The 15267-nt window shown below is 41.8% G+C and overlaps 1 protein-coding gene across 1 annotated transcript in view; it reads left to right on the top strand.

Annotated features, from left to right (window-relative positions):
- Nucleotides 1-15267, top strand: part of rap1gap2b (RAP1 GTPase activating protein 2b) — a 91605-nt gene that overhangs the window by 64289 nt on the left and 12049 nt on the right. The window lies entirely within an intron of this gene.

Raw genomic sequence — 15267 nt, 5'->3', positions numbered from 1 at the left:
TCCTGACATTTAATCCTAGTAAAAATTCCCTGTCTTAGGTCAGTTTGGATCACCACTTTATTTTAAGAATGTGAAATGTCAGAATAATAGTAGAGAGTGATTTATTTCAGCTTTTATTTCTTTCATCACATTCCCAGTGGGTCAGAAGTTTACATACACTCAATTAGTATTTGGTAGCATTGCCTTTAAATTGTTTAACTTGGGTCAAACGTTTCGGGTAGCCTTCCACAAGCTTCCCACAATAAGTTGGGTGACTTTTGGCCCATTCCTCCTGACAGAGCTGGTGTAACTGAGTCAGGTTTGTAGGCCTCCTTGCTCGCACACACTTTTTCAGTTCTGCCCACAAATGTTCTATAGGATTGAGGTCAGGGCTTTGTGATGGCCACTCCAATACCTTGACTTTGTTGTCCTTAAGCCATTTTGCCACAACTTTGGAAGTATGCTTGGGGTCCATTTGGAAGGCCCATTTGCGACCAAGCTTTAACTTCCTGACTGATGTCTTGAGATGTTGCTTCAATATATCCACATAATTTTCCTTCCTCATGATGCCATTATTTTGTTAAGTGCACCAGTCCCTCCTGCAGCAAAGCACCTCCACAGCATGATGCTGCCACCCCCATGCTTCACGGTTGGGATGGTGTTCTTCGGCTTGCAAGCTCCCCCTTTTCCTCCAAACATAACAATGGTCATTATGGCCAAACAGTTCTATTTTGGTTTCATCAGACTAGAGGACAGTTCTCCAAAAGGTACGATCTTTGTCCCCTTGTGCAGTTGCAAACCGTAGTCTGTCTTTCTTATGGCGGTTTTGGAGCAGTGGCTTCTTCCTTGCTGAGCGGCCTTTCAGGTTATGTCGATATAGAACTCGTTGTACTGTGGATATAGATACTTTTGTACCTGTTTCCTCCAGCATCTTGACAAGGTCCTTTGCTGTTGTTCTGGGATTGATTTGCACTTTTCGCACCAAAGTACGTTCATCTCTAGGAGACAGAACTCGTCTCCTTCCTGAGCGGTATGACAGCTGCGTGGTCCCATGGTGTTTATACTTGCGTACTATTGTTTGTACAGATGAACGGAATTGTGATACAGTGAATTATAAGTGAAATAATCTGTCTGTAAACAATTGTTGGAAAAATTACTTGTCATGCACAAAGTAGATGTCCTAACCGACTTGCCAAAACTATAGTTTGTTAACAAGAAATGTGTGGAGTGGTTGAAAAAACGAGTTTTAATGACTCCAACCTAAGTGTATGTAAACTTCCGACTTCAACTGTAGTTTCTGGAACTTTCCAGCCCTATCGAGCCTGTTCTCGTGTAGCCATGGCTCAATAGCCATGGCTTCAGATAACATATAGCCCTAGTTAGGCCAGAGAGAGTGCCATACATTTTAATGAGGCCCTTTATGTCTCTCTCTCTCTCTCTCTCTCTCTCTCTCTCTCTCTCTCTCTCTCTCTCTCTCTCTCTCTCTCTCTCTCTCTCTCTCTCTCTCTCTCTCTCTCTCTCTCTCTCTCTGGTGACATGCTTGTCCTAGTAATTATACAATGACTATGAGGTTAAAGCTTTCATTTGGTAGCATTTTCCTCCATTTCAGGTGAACCATTTAGCAATTACAGCACTTTTTGTACAAAGTCCCCCCATTTTAGGGGAACAAAAGTATTGGGACAAATTCACTTACATGTGTATTAAAGACCTCAAAAGTGTAATATTTGGTCCCATATTCCACACAGCATACTAGCACGCAATGATTACATCAAGCTTGTGACTCTACAAACTTGTTGGATGCATTTGCTGTTTGTTTCGGTTGTGTTTCAGATTATTTTGTGCCCAATAGAAATTAATGTTAAATAATGTATTGTGTCATTTTGGAATCACTTGTATTGTAAATAAGAATAGAATATGTTTCTAAATACTTCTCCATTAATGTGGTTGCTACCATGATTACGGATAGTCCTGAATGAATTGTGAATAATGATGAGTGATAAAGTTACAGATGCACAAATATCATACCTCCCCTGTTATTGTAATGGTTAGAGGGGGTATGATATTTGTGCATCTAACTTTCTCACTCATCATTATTCAGAACTATCCAGAATCTTAGTAGCATCCACATTAATCAAATTAGCATCATAAAAAAAGTCCCCATCAAAATCTGTCTGTTTAAGATAGCGATATAAGTTTTTTTGCATGGGCTGCATCTCAATCCACCACATCCGCCAATGGCGGCCTTCCACATCCGCAGTGGAAGGTGACGAGCTAAAGCGGTTTTTGTCAGCCAATGGGACATCCCGAAAATGTCTTCTCACCAAAACGTCTCCGAACGGTTTGGCCTACAAAACTAATATGACCACTCTATGGAAAGATTACTCTCGTCTGAAGGTAGCCCGGTACCAGTTTTAAAAAAATGATGGAAGTATACACTGAGTGTACAAAACATTAAGAACACCTTCCTAATATTGAGTTGCAGATGACAACAGAAGTGCAACGCTATTTGGCTGGCAGCCACACAAGTAAATGAGCTTACAATGAAAAAGCAAGGTATTTTTTGCTGAAACGATGCATGGCCATCATATTTCTGTTTATCATAGAAAGAATGTTGTCAGCTACATTTCCTAATGTTTTTCTTAAAGTGAATCTAGCATTTTACCAGAGAAAAGTAGGCTGGCTACACCGAGAGAAGTACCGGATAAAAGTAGCTACATATCAGTCAGAGCACTGTCTGCTGATAGAATGCCTGTTTGTGAATTCTCATCCGAGTAGAGAAGTGCAACTGAAGCACAAAATTAATCTGATGCCCAGCAGAAATCACAATAAGAAGCATTTTAGTTGTGCGTTTACAAAACGCAGCAAGTTATTTCTTATGCGTTTAAAAAAAAAAATCTGCATGAAAAGCAAAGAATTCTGCGTTAACGTGAACCCTAAGTTTAACTTGCTAGTAAGTAAGTGGCTGAATTAATAAGGTGACGGGGCATCATATTGTGTTAACTTTCTGCCATGTTTGAGAAGTCAAAGCCCTTTGGATGAGTTACCTGTACAGCTGCCACTGATATCTTTTGATTTCCTTGCATTTCGGCCCATCTGCTCCTCCTCCATCTTCTCAGAGCAGAGCAGGCAGGCCCGTTGCCCTTGCAACTCCAGACTCCACACAGACACAGCATGTACACATGCTGCTCCAGAGCCAGTACTGTTCTTCCTTAAGATAAGCATGCTTCAAAACTTGGTTTATTTGCACAATGTCTCTTGTTCACATTCGCTTGTAGATTTCCAAACTCACCAAAAATGACATTCGGTAGCTCCTACTATATATGTATAACTTTATGAGCCTGTCTTTGCAATTCGTTTATTTTCGTTTCCGCTCATTAGTATATTTAGCTAGCAGCCTCCATGGAAATGCTCTATTACTTGTGCTAATTTTGTTAACATTCTGGTAATAGCCGCCCAATTGGTTGGGCGGCAGGTAGCTTAGTGGGTAAGAGCGTTGTGCCAGTAACCGAAAGGTCGCTGGTTCTAATCCCCGAGCCGACTAGGTGAAAAATATGTCGATGTGCCCTTAAGCAAGGCACTTAACCCTAATTGCTCATGTAAGTCGCTCTGGATAAGAGCGTCTGCTAAATGACTAAAATGTATGTAAAAATGTTATTTTGCGTGTTTTTTGGCGCCCCCTTGTGTACGAAGCCGGTAATACCATACATCCCAGGATGAGAGAAGGGCGGTATGACGATATGAGTGGTGGCTCATTCTTGATACACACGGGAAACTGTTGACCATGAAAAACCCAGCAGCGTTGCAATTCTTGACACAAACAGATGTGCCTGATCATAGCCTTCACCTGGTCAGTCTGTCATGGAAAGAGCAGGTGTTTATAATGTTTTGTACACTCAGTGTATAGGGAAGTAGTTTAGTGCCCCCAAACATTTGTTAAATATGGCTAATTGTTTAAATAATAATTTCCTGATCTTTCTTATATCTCTCAGATATAGGACAGACACTTTAAAACAAACGTCCTTTTGATGTATTTTTTTACTATCTGTTTTCCCATGTATTAATCTGTTATTCAATGCGTTTCTATGGGCTAATAGCAGTAAAGCCAAATTCAATGTTTCATTAAATATTTTTTTCTGATACCTGAAGGGTTCCTAAAATTCTAAATCAAATAGCTAAATGATCCTTGGTATGACCACCTTAAAACAATTCCATATGTTAGCTTAGTTTATTCCTTCATTAGCATGTTTACTCCATATGTTTACACATCTCTCTACCTTTGCATGTAGGCTTCTCATTATGCTTGTGTATCATTATTGTATGCATGAATCCTCATGAGTGTATTTATTCTTCCCTTTTTAGAACCACACATAAAATACCTTTAATGGAAGCAGCTGCGTCTGTGTGTGTGTGTGTGTGACAACCAAATATACAGATATGGACCTGTCGTGGAAATTCACCACTAAGGACTCAAACTCAATGTAAATGAATCAATCTTTAAATGTACCTTCAGATGTCATTCAAGTCAATATTCATCAATAATAATAAAAAAGCAGTTTCTGTCTAAAGAGACAAGACTAACAAGGGAAATACATGAACTAATAGTACAGGTAGATAGCAACAAAAAAACGGTACTACAGAGATACAAAATAAGTTAGAGGAAAAACAAAAAGAACTGGAGGAACTTATTAAAGAACAATCAAATGTAATCTATTACAAAAATAAAGCAAACTAGATGGAATATGGAGAAAAATGCTCCTACAACAAAGGAACACTACCAAAAATAATTTGCAGAAACTCGTTACTAAAGACGGAGTCATCTATGATTCTCCGAATGATATTTTAAAAGAGGAAGCTAAATATTTTAAGCAGATGTTTTCTTTTCCGGCTCATCCTCACCCTCTGAATGATGATTACTGTAAGGAATTCTTTCCAAATAATACAAAAAATTGAAAATTGACAAATGTACAAAAAGATCAGTGCGAAGGCCAAATTACAGAGGAATAACTTTTTGAGGCTATTCAAAACTTTCAGTCAGGAAAAAACCCCAGGGCTTGATGGCATATCGGTAGAGGTATACAGTGCCTTCGGAAAATATTCAGACCCCTTGACTTCTTCCAAATTTTGTTACGCTACAGCCTTATTCAAAAATTTATTTAAATAATGACAAAGCAAAAACTGGTTTTTAGAAATGTTTGCAAATGTATTAAAATTAAAAAACATACCTTATTTACATAAGTATTCAGCCCCTTTGCTATGAGACTTGAAATTGAGCTCAGGTGCATCCTGTTTCCATTGATCATTCTTGAGATGTTTCTACAACTTGATTGGAGTCCACCTGTGGTAAATTCAATTGTTTGGGCATGATTTGGAAATGTGCACACCTGTCTATATAAGGTCTCACAGTTGACAGTGCATGTCGGAGCAAAAACCAAGACATGAGGTCGAAGGAATTGTCCGTAGAGCTCCGAGACAGGATTGTGTCGAGGCACAGATCTGGGGAAGGGTACCAAAACATTTCTGCAGCATTGAAGGTCCCCAAGAACACAGTGGCCAACATCATTCTTAAATGGAAGAAGTTTGGAACCACCAAGACTCTTCCAGGAGCTGGCCGCCCGGCCAAACTGAGCAATCAGGGAGAAGGGCCTTGGTCAGAGAGGTGACCAAGAACCCAAAGGTCACTCTGACAGAGATCCAGAGTTCCTCTGTGGAGATGGGAGAACCTTCCAGATGGACAACCATCTCTGCAGCACTCCACCAATCAGGCCTTTATGGTAGAGGGGCCAGACGGAAGCCACTCCTCAGTAAAAGGCACATGACAGCCCGCTTGGAGTTTGCCAAAAGGCACCTAAAGACTCTCAGACCATGAGAGACAAGATTTTCTGGTCTGATGAAAACAAGATTGAACTCTTTGGCATGAATGCCAAGCGTCACGTCTGGAGGAAACCTGGCATCATCCCTACGGTGAAGCATGGTGGTGGCAGCATCATGCTGTGGGGATGTTTTTCAGCGGCAGGTACTGGGAGACTAGTCTGGATCGCGGAAAAGATGAACGGAGCAAAGTATAGAGAGATCCTTGATGAAACATTGCTCCAGAGCGCTCAGGACCTCAGACTGGGGCGAAGGTTCACCTTCCAACAGGACAACGACCCTAAGCACACAGCCAAGACACCGCAGGGGTGGCTTCGGGACAAGTCTCTGAATGTCCTTGAATGTCCCAGCCAGAGCCCGGACTTGAACCCGATCGAACATCTCTGGAGAGACCTGGAAATAGCTGTGCAGCAATGCTCCCCACCATACCTGACAGAGCTTGAGAGGATCTGCAGAGAAGAATGGGAGAAACTCCCCAAATACAGGTGTGCCAAGTTTGCAGCATCATACCCAAGAAGTCTCGATGCTGTAATTGCTGCAAAAGGTGCTTCAAAAAAGTACTGAGTAAATAAATTAGCAACAATTTCTAAACACCTGTTTTTGCTTTGTCATTATGGGGTATTGTGTGTAGATTGATGAGGAAAAAACCCAAATTTAATCAATTTTAGAATAAAGCTGTAACGTAACAAAAAGTCAAGGGGTCTGAATACTTTCCGAAGGCACTGTATCAAGCCTTTTTTATATACTGAATGCTCCATTATTAGCTTGTTTTAACTACTCCTATAGAAATGGTAGTCTGTCAGGTACTCAGCAGGAATGTCTGATTTCAGACCCAGATGGCAAATATAAAGACCAGTCTATCTAAAATCTGGAGGCCTCTTACACTTCAATGTTGTGAAGCAAAAATACTAGCGAAATGCATAGCACTCAGAATTAAAAAGGTTTTACCAGGTATTGTTCATCCTTATCAGACAGGATTTTTACATGGACAATACATTGGAGATAATATACGACAACTACTAGAAATGATAGAACAACATGAAACATCTAAGAAGCCAGGCCTGGTATTTATAGCAGATTTTGAAAAGGCCTTCGATAAAGTAAGACTGGATTTTATCAATTTCGGTGAGTCTTATAAAATGTGTAAAAGTAATTTATTGCAAAATAGTAAATAGTCGCTACTTCTCAGAGTTTTGAATTGTCAAGAGGAGATAAACAAGGGTCTCCACTGTCACCATATCTATTCGTTATGGCCATCGAAATGCTAGCTAATAAAATCAGATCAAATAACTACATTAGAGGATTAGAAATCCAAGGCTTAAAAACAAAGGTGTCCATGTATGCTGATGACTCAAGTTTTATATTAAGTCCGCAAGCTAGATCCCTGCAATGTCTCATTGAAGATCTATATAACTTTTCTGGACTCTCTGGACTAGAATCTAATTATGATAAGTGTACAATATTATGTATTGGATAAAAAAAAAAAAAAAATTACGTTAACCTGGAGTTTACCTATAAAATGGGCTGACGGTAGACATACCTGGTGATATTACGTGTTTACACAGGATTTGGGAATGTGTTCAATCCATTTATCATGTCACTCTGGGAGCCAGATGAAGGAACCAATGTTATTTATCTTAGAATGAGTTATAGAGGGACTGTCCCGTCTGGGGTGCCGGCTGGTACCATCTCGGTTGGGAGGGTCCTCCAGTAATGGTTGCAAGATGTTGGTTAAAACTTGTTTATCTTGTAGTATATAAACTGAGATCTCTCTTTGTCTCTCATTCTGATAGCAAGAGGTAACTCACTTGCAGCTTGTTATGTTGAATCTGGGTTCGTATAATTAAATACATTGTATCAAATCTCCATCTAAGAGTTTATTTGTATTCTTGCATCCTGACTTCCTTAATACCAGAGAAACTCATCTTATCACTTGGTATTCATATCACAAAATATATAAATGAGCTCTCCACAATGAATTTCAACAGAAAACTTGTGAGAATAGTCAAGATCCTGCAACCATGGAGAGGTAAATACCTGTCTATTTACGGAAAAATTGCCCTGATTAACTCCATAGTCATAGCTCAGTTTACTCACTTACTTATGGCGCTGCCTACTCCTGATGATACATTTTTCAAATCATATGAGCAAAAAATATTTCGCTAAACCAGACAAGATCAAGCATGCCTGTCTATATAATGAATATGAACTGGGTGGGTTGAGATTATTAAATATAAAAGCACTAAACCTTTCTCTATAAAAGCTTCATTTATACAAATGTTTTACTTGAACCCTAAATGGTTCTCAAGTAGATTACTAAGAAAAGCTCATCCATTGTTTAAAAAAGGCCTTTTTGCCTTTGTGGAGATTGCCATGTCTCATTAATTGAAAATGAAACTCTTTCAAAGTATCTATTTTTTTCAAACAAGCATTGCAGAGCTGGTTACAATTTTAATTTCATCCCCCTGAAAAGATAGAACAAACATTATGGCTGAACTCAAATGTGCTGGTTGATAAAATACCTGTATTTATGGAAAAATCTTTGAAAAGGGTATTTTGTTTTTAAATGATATTGTAAATTGAAATGGTAGAGTTATGTCTTTCATGGAGTTATCAGAATTGTATGGGAAGGTCTGCTCAATCCAAGATTACAACCAATTGATTACAGCATAACCCCAAAAATGGAGGAGGCAGGTGGCAGTGGGAGGAGGTAGGAAACTGGTCTGTCTGCCCAATCAAAACTGGCGGAGGAATAAAAATAGCATGAATAGGAAAGTATACCAGTTTCATTTGAGGACCAGGATGTTGACAGCTGTGCCATACAGACTGCAAAATAGTTGGGAAGAGATTTTTGATATACCGATTCCATGGTACAGGGTGTATGAGTTGATATATAAAACAACGCAAGATTCAAGACTTCGTGCTTTTCAGCAAAAATTTGGGGCATACAATCATTGCAGCTCTGCAGATTTTGTTGTGAGGATACAGAATCAATAGACCATATGTTTTGGTAATGCCCTCAGGTAGCCTGTTTCTGGTCTCAGGTTTAGGAATGGGTGAAAAAGCATAACATTAATCTAAAACATAATCTAAAGCATAACATTAATCTGACCCTTTTATTTATTTTTATTTTATTTCACCTTTATTTAACCAGGTAAACCAGTTGAGAACAGGTTCTCATTTACAACTGCGACCTGGCCAAGATAAAGCAAAGCAGTGCAATAAAAACAACACAGAGTTACATATGGGGTAAAAAAACATAAAGTCAAAAATACAACAGAAAATATATATACAGTGTGTGCAAATGTAGCAAGTTATGGAGGTAAGGCAATAAATAGGCTATAGTGCAGAATAATTACAATAGTATTAACACTGGAATGCTAGATGTGCAAGAGATTATGTGCAAATAGAGATACTGGGGTGCAAAAGAGCAAAATAAATAACAATATAGGGATGAGGTAGTTGGGTGGGCTAATTTCAGATGGGCTGTGTACAGGTGCAGTGATCGGTAAGGTGCTCTGACAACTGATGCTTAAAGTTATTGAGGGAGATAAGAGTCTCCAGCTTCAGAGATTTTTGCAATTCGTTCCAGTCATTGGCAGCAGAGAACTGGAAGGAATGGCGGCCAAAGGAGGTGTTGGCTTTGGGAATGACCTGTGAGATATACCTGCTGGAGCGCAGACTACGGGTGGGTGCTGCTATGGTGACCAATGAGCTAAGATAAGGCAGGGATTTGCCTAGCAGTGATTTATATATGGCCTGGAGCCAGTGGGTTTGACGACGAACATGTAGTGAGGACCAGCCAACAAGAGCGTACAGGTCACAGTGGTGGGTAGTGTATGGGGCTTTGGAGACAAAACGGATGGCACTGTGATAGACTACATCCAATTTGCTGAGTAGAGTGTTGGAGGCTATTTTGTAAATGACATCGCCGAAGTCAAGGATCGGTAGGATAGTCAGTTTTACGAGGGCATGTTTGGCAGCATGAGTGAAGGAGGCTTTGTTGCGAAATAGGAAGCCGATTCTAGATTTAACTTTGGATTGGAGATTCTTTATGTGAGTCTGGAAGTTGAGTTTACAGTCTAACCAGACACCTAGGTATTTGTAGTTGTCCACATACTCTAGGTCAGACCCGTCGAGAGTGGTGATTCTAGTCGGGTGGGCGGGTGCTAGCAGCGTTCGATTGAAAAGCATGCATTTAGTTTTACTAGTGTTTAAGAGCAGTTGAAGGCTACTGAAGGATTGTTGTATGGCATTGAAGCTCGTTTGGAGGTTTGTTAACACAGTGTCCAATGAAGGGCCAGATGTATACAAAATGGTGTCGTCTGCGTAGAGGTGGATCTGAGAGTCACCAGCAGCAAGAGCGACATCATTGATATACACGGAGAAAAGTGTCGGCCCAAGAATTGAACCCTGTGGCACCCCCATAGAGACTGCCATAGGTCCAGACAACAGGCCCTCCGATTTGACACACTGAACTCTATCTGAGAAGTAGTTGGTGAACCAGGCGAGGCAGTCATTTGAGAAACCTAGGCTATTTAGTCTGCCAATAAGAATGCGGTGGTTGACAGAGTCAAAAGCCTTGGCCAGGTCGATGAAGACGGCTGCACAGTACTGTCTGTTATCAATCGCGGTTATAATATCGTTTATGACCTTGAGCGTGGCTGAAGTGCACCCGTGACCAGCTCGGAAACCGGATTGCATAGCGGAGAAGGTACGGTGGTATTCGAAATGGTCGGTGATCTGTTTGTTAACTTGGCTTTCAAATACTTTCGAAAGGCAGGGCAGGATGGATATAGGTCTGTAGCAGTTTGGATCTAGAGTGTCACCCCCTTTGAAGAGGGGGATGACCGCGGCAGCTTTCCAATCTCTGGGGATCTCAGACGTTATGAAAGAGAGGTTGAACAGACTAGTAATAGGGGTAGCGACAATTTCGGCGGCTAGTTTTAGAAAGAAAGGGTCCAGATTGTCTAGCCCAGCTGATTTGTAGGGGTCCAGATTTTGCAGCGCTTTCAAAACATCAGCTGTCTGAATTTGTGTGAAGGAGAAGCGGGGGGGGCATGGGCAAGTTGCAGCAGAGGGTGCAGAGTTGGTGGCCGGGTTAGTGGTAGCCAGATGGAAAGCATGGCCAGCTGTAGCAAAATGCTTGTTGAAATTCTCGATTATTGTAGATTTATCGGTGGTGATAGTGTTTCCTAGCCTCAGTGCAGTGGGCAGCTGGGAGGAAGTGCTCTTATTCTCCATGGACTTTACAGTGTCCCAAAACTTTTTGGAGTTAGTGCTACAGGATGCAAATTTCTGTTTGAAAAAGTTAGCCTTTGCTTTCCTGACTGCTTGTGTATATTGGTTCCTAACTTCCCTGAAAAGTTGCATATCGCGGGGGCTATTTGATGCTAATGCTGTACGCCACAGGATGTTTTTGTGCTGGTCAAGGGCAGTCAAGTCTGAGGAGAACCAGGGGCTATATCGGTTCTTAGTTCTGTATTTTTTGAATGGGGCATGTTTATTTAAGATTGAGAGGAAATTACTTTTAAGGAACAACCAGGCATCCTCTACTGACGGAATGAGATCTATATCCATCCAGGATACCTGGGCCAGGTCAATTAGGAAGGCATGCTCGCTAAAGTGTTTTAGGGAGCGTTTGACAGTGATGAGGGGTGGTCGTTTGACCGCGGACCCGTTACGGATGCAGGCAATAAGGCAGTGATCGCTGAGATCCTGGTTGAAGACAGCTGAGGTGTATTTAGAGGGTATGTTAGTCAGGATGATATCTATGAGGGTACCCATGTTTACGGATTTAGGGTTGTACCTGGTAGGTTCGTTGATAATTCGCGTGAGGTTGAGGGCATCTAGCTTGGATTGTAGGATGGCTGGGGTATTAAGCATATCCCAATTTAGGTCACCAAGCAGTACAAACTCTGAGGATAAATGGGGGGCAATCAATTCACATATGGTGTCCAGGGCACAGCTGGGGGCTGAGGGGGGTCTGTAGCAAGCGGCAACAGTGAGAGACTTATTTCTGGAAAGGTGGATTTTTAGAAGTAGAAGCTCAAACTGTTTGGGCACAGACCTGGATAGTATGATAGAGCTCTGCAGGCTATCTCTACAGTAGATTGCAACTCCACCCCCTTTGGCAGTTCTATCTAGACGGAAAATGTTATAGTTGGGGATGGACATTTCAGAATTTTTGGTGGCCTTCCTGAGCCAGGATTCAGACACTGCTAGAACATCAGGGTTGGCAGAGTGTGCTAACACAGTGAATAACTCAAACTTAGGAAGTAGACTTCTGATATTTATGTGCAAGAAACCAAGACTTTTGCGATTACAGAAGTCATCAAATGATAGCGCCTGGGGAGTAGGAGTGATACTGAGGGCTGCAGGGCCTGGGTTAGCCTCTACATCACCAGAGGAACAGAGGAGGACTAGAATAAGGATACGGCTAAAGGCTTTAAGAACTGGTCTTCTAGTGCGTTGGGTACATAGAATAAAGGGGGCAGATTTCCAGGTGTTATAGAAAAGATTCAGGGCATTATGTACAGAAAAGGATATGGAAGGATATGAGTAAAGTGGAGGTAAACCTAAGCGTTGGGTAACAATGAAAGAGATAGCATCGCTGGAGGCATCAATTGAGTCGGTCTCCGCGTGTATAGGGGGAGGGGCAAAGGAGCTATCTAAGGCAGGTTTAGCTAGGCTGGGGGGTCTACAGTGATATAGTAAAATTAGAAATAACCGAAACAACAATAAACTAACCATGTTTGGGCTGAGGCTAAACATAAACAGGATGTAGTACCGTAAAAAGGAACAGTCCAGCAGACATCAGCTGTATAGCTGAGTTATCATAAGGTCCGGTGGTAAACTAGTGAGTAAGAGGCCACGGCTAGCGTGTGCTAGCGGGCCGGGGCTAGCAGATGGATGGAATCTTCGTGGTTAACGTCGTAACCACATCAGACGATTTCGTCGGCAGACCAGTCGTGTAGGATCGGCGGGGCTTCGTGTCAACACTAGGTGGTCCCGTCCGGTTGACAGAGAGGTAGATAGCCGGGAGATGGGCCTAGCTCAGGATGATTAGCCAGACCACAGCGTCCGTTTTGTTGTAGCTAGCTGATAGCGATGAATCCGGAGTTAAAGGTCCAGTGATTCAGTGATTCCGGCGGAAAAACTGATATGTTCTGGGTCGATAACGCGCTGTGCAGACTGGCCGAATATCCGGTGATTAATGTCCAGTGATTAAAATTAATCCCGCAGAAAAAATCCAATGTTCTGGGTGAAATACCGCTAGCTGAGGCTAATAGCAAGTAGCTAGTTAGCTGGCTAGCTGGCTAGCTAGTTTCAACTGGAGATTCTAGATTCTAGATAAAGGTAAGTCAATAATATAATCCGTTCCACATTGAGTGAGGCGGGTTGCAGGAAAGTATATTTTGTAGAAGGATGAAAAGTCTGATATGGAAATATGTGCGAAAAATACAGAAAAATAGGGTATTTACAGGCTATTTACAGACATACGATAAAAACACAACTGCACTACTACGCCATCTTGGAACAAAACCCTAGAAATAGCATTGTTGGGAAATCTGGAGAGACCTGGTCAGTCAATTACTAATATACTAATACTCTTAGTAAAAGTATTTATCTTCAACTCGCAATCTGTGGATTCTATTCGATTAGATAGATTCAAATTGTTAAACATCACAGCATAGTTGAAAGATATATGGTGCGTAGAAATCCGAAGAGGGTGGCCAGCAGAGATAGGTGGGATGGGCTGAGGGAAGCTGAGGGTTGGGATGTGGAATTGGAGACAAGTGGGAGTGGAGTTGCTGAGCGGGGGACAGAATGATGGTCAAAGATACAAGTAAAAAATATAGTCAAAATGAAACAAAACAAAAAGTAAGTTTGAATGACACTGAGGGGCAAAGTTGCTACAGCTAATGCCTGTTTGCCTGAGGCTGATGCCACGCAGGTGTTTGTACACATGCATGTACACACACATTCATTCAAACGCACACACGTGCCCATACACTGTCTCACACACACACACACATAAATAGTGCCATACATGTACTCAAACATATTCAGTTGTCCTTTTGTTTTTTGCGTTGTTGTTTTCTGTTTTCCTTTGTCTTTGTCTTTTTTCTCTTTTAATAATTTTGTTGGTTGTTGGTGCATTGTGGGACGGGGGTCTTGGGGGTGGGGAAGCTCTCTGGGAACTGTGGGGGGGATCTTGGAGGGCTGGTGGCCTGGCGGTTGGGAGCTTGGGCCGGTGGCTAATAGTTCGCTGGTTCGGGTTCCCATTTTTGACCTTGTGGGAGATCTGTCGACGTGCCCTTGAGCAGGGCATTGACCCTGGTTGCTTCTGTGGGTCACTCTGGATGGGAGTCTGTTAGATGACTGAATGTAATGTAAATGTTGAGCGGCTTCACTGCAAGTAGAATGTATGTTTTAATATTCAATAATGAAATATAAAAAAAGACTTGAAAATGGCTGTCTAGTAATAACCAACAACAGAGCTTGAAGAATTTTAAATAGAATAATGTGCAAATATTGTGCAATCCAGGTGTGCAAAGCTCTTAGATAGATATTAGATTGACTCACAGCTGTAATCACTGCCATAGGTGATTGTAACATGCATTGACTCAGGGAGTTGAATACTTATCTAATCAAGATACACTACATGGCCAAGAGTATGTGGACACCTGCTCGACAAACATCTCATTCCAAAATCATGGGCATTAATATGGAGTTGGTCCCCCCTTTGCTGCTATAACAGCCTCCACTCTTATGGGAAGGCTTTCCACTAGATGTTGGAACATTGCTGTGGGGACTTGCTTCCAGTCAGCCACGAGCATTAGTGAGGTTGGGCACTGATGTTGGGCGATTAGGCCTGGCTCGCAGTCGGCGTTCCAATTTATCCCAAAGGCGTTCGATGGGGTTGAGGTCAGGGCTTTGTGCAGGCCAGTCAAGTTCTTCCACACCGATCTCAACAAACCATTTCTGTATGGACCTCACCTTGTGCACGGGAGCATTGTCATGCTGAAACAGGAAAGGGCCTTCCCCAAACTGTTACCACAAAGTTGGAAGCACAGAATCGTCTAGAATGTCATTGTATGCTGTAGCGTTAAGATATCCCTTTACTGGAACTAAGGGGCCTAGCCCAAACCATGAAAAACAGCCACAGACCGTTATTCCTCCTCTATCAAACTTTACAGTTGGCACTATGCATTGGGGCAGGTAGCGTTCTCCTGGAATCCGCCAAACCCAGATTTGTCCGTCGGACTACCAGAAGGTGAAATGTGAATCATCACTCCAGAGAACGCATTTCCACTGCACCAGAGTCTGATGGCAGCGAGCTTTACACCACTCCAGTCGACGCTTGGCACATGGTGACCTAAGGCTTAAAAATATATATATATATTTTTTTTTTAG

Source organism: Coregonus lavaretus (genome assembly GCF_964263955.1).
Source record: "Coregonus lavaretus genome assembly, chromosome: 15".
Classification (NCBI taxonomy): Eukaryota; Metazoa; Chordata; class Actinopteri; order Salmoniformes; family Salmonidae; genus Coregonus; species Coregonus lavaretus.
The sequence above is the reverse complement of the archived record's forward strand: the minus strand, read 5'-3'. Positions and strand labels throughout refer to the sequence as shown.